Source organism: Malus sylvestris, chromosome 9, assembly GCF_916048215.2.
Source record: "Malus sylvestris chromosome 9, drMalSylv7.2, whole genome shotgun sequence".
Taxonomy (NCBI): Eukaryota; Viridiplantae; Streptophyta; class Magnoliopsida; order Rosales; family Rosaceae; genus Malus; species Malus sylvestris.
Window position 1 is genome coordinate 20,672,882 of NC_062268.1, and position 6,540 is coordinate 20,679,421.

At 34.2% G+C, this 6,540-nt stretch overlaps 1 long non-coding RNA gene across 1 annotated transcript; it reads left to right on the forward strand.

Moving 5' to 3' along the window:
* Positions 1-911: 911 nt before the first annotated feature.
* LOC126634064 (uncharacterized) lies at positions 912-2,047 on the forward strand. Its single transcript, XR_007627174.1, has 2 exons — positions 912-1,306; positions 1,828-2,047. It is a non-coding gene; the product is annotated as an uncharacterized LOC126634064 (long non-coding RNA).
* The last annotated feature ends 4,493 nt before the right edge of the window (positions 2,048-6,540 follow it).

The following is a 6,540-nucleotide window of genomic DNA, read 5'->3' on the forward strand; positions in this document are numbered from 1 at the left end:
TCTAAAATTCAAAAAACGTAAAGTTGGGTCATGCATTATGGTGAACGTTCATGCTATTAGGGCTGCAAAAATATCGAGATAAAAATCGTTCTTTTGAAAGAACTTGATTGCGTGATGTTATTGGTGAACTGGTTTGATGTAGAAAAATTTCCACATCAGATTCCTAAGTGCAGCGGTAAGAGCGTGTTAATAACGTATTGTATCCTATATTTAATTGACAAGGAAGGGGGCCGGTGGCACAAAGAGAATATAGAGAAAGATGTGTTTGTAGGGTTGTGTAGAGGATGTGTTATTCCCTCTACCCAGTGCCTTTATTTATAGTAAGAGAGAAGAAATCATTCTCTTCCCAGAAATACAAGTCCTAATAGGGAAGAATAACTAGAATCAATTAGGATCTACACAATTACACTTAAATAAGAAGTTTATAACAGAAATAAAATATATAGATGAGATTTTGAGAGGGAGAAAAAAAATTAACAAAAAGTAAAACAATTACATAGATTATTAGGAAGCGATCATTAAAGTTATAATTATTGATCAATAAAATAATTTTTAATTCAAGTGATGAGACTTCTTTTGATAAGATGAAGTATTCCTAATATTGGCTAAAAAATTGGACATATATCAAATTTTATTAATGTTTGTTTAAAATATTTTTAATAAGTTTATTTTTGTATATTCCACATGGAACCATATTATTGAAGAAGTGAATCCCCCTTTTGTGCCATATCTGCTTACCAAGTGAATCCCCCTTTTGTGCCATATCTGCTTACTAACAGAATTTATTACGGAATCATAATAGAAGGACCAAATTGATGTGCGGTGAAAAATTTTAAGGACAAGATTGATTGATTTTGAAATTGAGGAACCAAAATAAAGAGTTTGGCCAATTACAGTGACCGTTTGGGATAAAAATCCTTATAAATAGGCGTAAAGACATGTCCTCTGCCACGTACCTAGGTTTCATTTGTCATATCTTGGTTTTCACTAGGCAAAGAGAATAATAGTAAGATGGGTAAGAAGGGATTGAGGCCAGTACCGGTGGCTTATTTAGTGTTGCGGATGTTGATGCTGGCGGGGTAGTCCAGTGCTTCTTTCAAAAGCTGCTACGAGAGTTGCTTCATCCTCTGTGTCATCACTCCAAACCAGTCCGTTAGCTACTGCAGTTTTCAGTGCTTGAAAGATTGCATCATACCAAGTAGGTCTCCTTTTGATCATAGTAATATCCACAAAGACAATGTCTACTTCTGCAAACTTGGATGTGCTTCTTCCTTGTGTTCCAATCTCAGCACTAAACAAAACCCAGGTACCAAATATTCAATATTTGAAGCCCTCACTATGAATACTTTCTTCTCCGCAATCATTTATATATAATTATGTGTCAATTTTTGTTATTATTTAATTTAGCACGTAAAGAAAATAAACATTCAATTATATACAACAATTCTTTAGAAACAACTTTTCCCTCTCCCTCCCTCTCTCTCTCTCTCTCTCTCTCTCTCTCTCTCTCTCTCTCTCTCTCTATATATATATATATCTGTGTAGATTTAATTTGGAAGCTATTATTAGTACTCAAATATATCGTATGGCACTTCTCGTTCATGAACATATAGGTAAAAATATTCATAGATGAGTGCATGAAATCTTTTGATACTCAAATATATCGTATGGCACTTCTCGTTCATGAACATATAGGTAAAAATATTCATAGATGAGTGCATGAAATCTTTTGATATTGCAAAAAGAGCAATTCCCTTTTAATTTCTTTTATTTGCTTAATGTAATTTATTTTCATTTCTTTTACATTGAGCTCTCATTTGAGTGTAGAGGTTGAGAAGGTAGGCGGCTGCGTGGATTCTTGCTCAGAGACATGTACCATAAAAAATACATGAGACCAGACGAGGATTCCTTCCGGATTCTTTTTGTGAGGATCCAAGGGAGTTTCATATTCTATTCGTTTATTGTATATCGTACGACCAATTTTAGTTAGGTATTGTTTTTGTTTTAATTTTAAATAAAAAATTCAAAGTGATTTCTAATCCCACAATATACGACGAACGGATATGAGAATAGGATCCAAATCCAAGCATCGAAGATTAGGGTTTGGTTAATTAATGGTATTATTTTTGCATATGGGTCATAAATTGATAAAATATTATGTGAAGCTAAATTGAAATTAAAAACCATACATTACCTGCAATTTGTATAATTTGTCTTGATCCGACTTGTTTATTTGAAAAGTGTTATCTATAAGTTCACGGGTTTACCTACTACTAATACCCATGTGGGTTTATTATTTGTAATGATCAACCACTTCTTTTAAAATATATTTTCCCCAAATTCATGGCATGGCCAAACGGATCATTATATTTAATTGAAGTTGTTTTATTTTTATGTTTTATATGATATGATATTTTAAATTACTTTAACTCGAGAGATGAGATTCAAAGTACATAAGGAGAGTGAATATACTATTGATCAACTGAATTAACCAACGTAAGAGTGATACTTTGATTTATTATTAATTTTTTTCTTCCGAAACAAACTAAATTCACCAATATTCTGAAAATACACACCCAAAGTGGGGACAAGTGGTACCACAGTAGTATATAGCCCGTGAGCTGGTTTTAAGGTCGAGACAAGATGATAGCATGTGAGGATGCAGATCCTTCCGGAATCTGTAGTGATTATATATAGATGATAGTGTTTTACTAGGTTATTATATCATTGGGTTAGGCAAAAGTCAAAATAATCTAACAAAAGCACAACGGATCCCATGCTTCTTCAATTACCCTCCAATCTTCCATCCTTCTCTAACCCCCAAAAAGCCAATTTCTATTTATGTTTGCTAATTAAATCATTGGTATAAGTTTGTTGATCATAAAAATTATAAAGCATACGTCATCCTACGTCATTCTTATCAATGAGGGCGTGCCAATTCACAACCGATTTTGGTCTGATGAGTAGAATAAATGTGGTGATGGTGTCGAATGCGGTGCTGACTTCTGCACTTGAACGACTACGGCCGATGAAGGAACATCTCTCGCCCTAGGGTTTTAGAACTTGAAGACAAGGTTGACACATTATGTGATTAATTCAGTTTCGGCCTAGTTGGTTTCCTACTTGTGTAGCCTAAACTCATCTTCATCCAGTTTCGGCTTCTTTGATTCCAACTAGGATTCTAAAATTGACACATTATGTGATTAGTTCCTTCTTATCTGATCAAGAATGAATTCTGATCCTTGGGACAATTAGCATGTAATCAAGCTTTATTCTAGTCCTTGGCAATTTCCATCTGATCCATATCCACTATTCTAAAATAGACCTAGACGGCCACCTAGGCGTTGGGCGGTGGAGGACCGAGTCGATTTAAGCCAAAGCATGAAGAATAATGGGTTAGGGGATACTGGTCTAGGCGACTTAGGTGTGGCTAGACGGTTCAGATTTAGGGTGCCATTCAAAATTAGTTATGATAAAAAGATTCTTCATAATGAAAATAGTGAATTAAAATTAATGATGCAGACATGTTTTGAAAATAAGTTTATTAAACTTTGAAATGAAGATTTACAATTTGCCTACTGGCAATTACAGTTGATGAAAATGGGGATGGAGCTTGTAGGCATCATTGACATGATAATTAAAAGTATTTAAGTGTTTACAAATTTGAACTGGGATAATGTGGACTGAATATCGTCTTTTGTTCTGTCGTATGAGAATACGCAGAAGTTTCAGCCTGCCCTGAATGAATTCTGAGTTGTGTTGATATAGGCTGGAGATGGATTGATTGATTGATTAAGCCTAAGAATCTCGCTGTCTTGAAGATGATTGAAGCTGAAGCGGGAATCCCAATTATGCATGTGCTGTGAGCTATAAAAGTTGGAGAGATGATTTTCTTTTCACTATGGAAACACGCGGCTACTTCTGAAATTATGGATGAATAGTAAACGTGGTTTTACTATTCATGAATAGTAACTTGTCTCAATGATTGCTGCTACTACAGATGTTGTCTTCTGCGAAGGGATCACATGCTAATACTATAGAATTTACTTGGGTAAAATACTTGAAATGATTACAAATTATTACATATTTAAATTCTACAATTCGAACAGGTCTTGGGAATCCTGATAATCGGCCCACTTTTTCTGACTTGCTGAAATGGTCGGAGGTTGTGACGAGGCGTTTGATAAATCGGAGTCAGAATCTGGTTCTTCTTCGTGCAGCAAAGCTGCTTCTGCCATAAGCTGTTAGGCTAAATCTTTGAGTTGTGAGGATTTCTCTTTTTTCTTCGAACTAGTTGACTTGGATGATTTGGATTTTCCTTTGAGGGAGGATGAAGGACTAATGTATGATAAGGATTGTTCTGGAATTTCTAGCAACGCCTTTGTTGGTGTAGTTTGAACTGTTGTTGGGTTTGGAACTAGATCAATGGGAAATTCAGAGAGGACCAGGTCTATGATCTTTTGATGGTTGAACTTATCCCACCACTTGACTGATCATTGTTTATAGACTTCTCCGGCTTCAACTTCATAATTCCAGTTCATTATCCATGGGACTTTGTATTTGGCCATGAAGAATGGTAGAAGTGTAATATTTAGAAGTGAACATCATGTTAAGACAGTTGAAAAAGCTTATTAATTTTAATTCACTATTTTCATTATGAAGAATATTTTTATCACAGCTAATTTTGAATGGCATAATTAAAATCGAGTTTAAAACATATCAGCTTCATTAATTTTAATTCACTATTTTCATTATGAAGACTATTTTTATCACAGCTAATTTTGAATGGCATAATTAAAATCGAGTTCAAAACATATCTCATCATTAATTTTAATTCACTATTTTCATTATGAAGAATATTTTTATCACAGCTAATTTTGAATGGCATAAATGCCTCACTCTCATTCAGATCATTAAGTATCTCAAATTCAAGGTAAATACCGACCAATCGTTCATTATCTTCTTCCTATCTGTTTATAATGATTGTAGTCTTGACTGTTGTCCTCAAAATTTCTACCATCATCAGTAGATAGTCGCACTTCCACACCCTATTTGGCTTTGAGGGTTAATGCAATTACCACTAACTTGTAAAAGCTGGAAAAATGATTTTCTTTTCACTGTGGAAATACGCGGCTGCTTCTAAAATTATGGATGAATAGTAAAAGTGATTTTACTATTCATAAATAGTAACTTGTCTGAATGATTGCTACTACTGCAAATGCTATCTTCTGTGAAGGGATCACATGGCTGATACATACATCTATATATATATATATATATATATATATTAAATGAATTGTTCATTGAATTATATGGAACTTGATGTGGAAGATAACCTGGATTAAAAATGTAATGAAACCGACTGTTATAAACAAATAAAAAGAATTGAACAAATGATTGATTAGTGTTTACCTTGAATTTGAGATACTCGATGAATTGACTGTGAGTAAGAATTTTATGCCATTCAAAATCAGTTGTAATGAAAATATTATTCATAATGAAAATAATGAATTTAAAGTAGTGATGTAGATATATTAGAAAATAAGTTTTATCGAAAACTTACTTAGAAACTTACAATTGATTTACTGACGATTGAGTCAGTAAATGGGAAACTAACTGATGAAAAGGATATTAGTGCACGCAGACATCCTTGACATTTGAAAATTAAAAGTGTTTACAATTTTGAACTGGGAAATTACAAGCTGAATATTGGTTCTGTTCTAGGATGAGCATGCGCATAAGTTTCAACCTCCCCTGGAATGAGACTTGAGGTTTCTTTTAACAGACTGGAAATACTTGAATGGAATGATTGAGGCCGAGAATCTCATTATCTTCTGAGCTGGAGGATGATGATAAAATTTGATGACTGTTGAATCACGCGACTCTTGTTGGGAAGTAGAACGATGGCTTGCTTTTACTGCTGATGAATAGTGAATTGTTTGGAATCTGGAATGACGGCTACTATTTTCGGTGCTAGAAATGACATGACCTAGTTACTGTGTCTTCACATGTTTGAATAATTCAAAGTTTGAATAATTCAAAGATCGAATGGGTCCTAGGAATCCTGATAATGTGTTGCTTGAGATTTTTGAGTTGTTGAATTAGCTGGATGCTTTGAGGATGCGTTCGAAGTGTCAGAGTCTGAATCTTCGTCATGGAGCAAAGCTATTTCTACAATTATCTGTTGGGCTAAATCTTTTAGCTGGGATGATTTTTCTTTCTTCTTTGAACTTGTTGATTTGGATGACTTGGTTGTTCATTTGAGGGATAAAGACGGACTAATGTCTGATAAAGATTGTTCTGGAATGCTTGGCAACGCCATTGTTGGTTGTGCTGGAATAGCTAGAATTGGAGTGATGGGAAACTTTGAGATTACCAGATTGAAGATCTTCTGATGATTGAATTTATCCCACCACTTGACTGATCTTTCTCTGTAGACTTCACCAGTTTCAACTTCATAATTCCATTTTAAAATCCACAGGACTTTGTAGTTAGCCATGAACAATGGGAGAAGTGTAATCCTATAATTAAATCAACTTT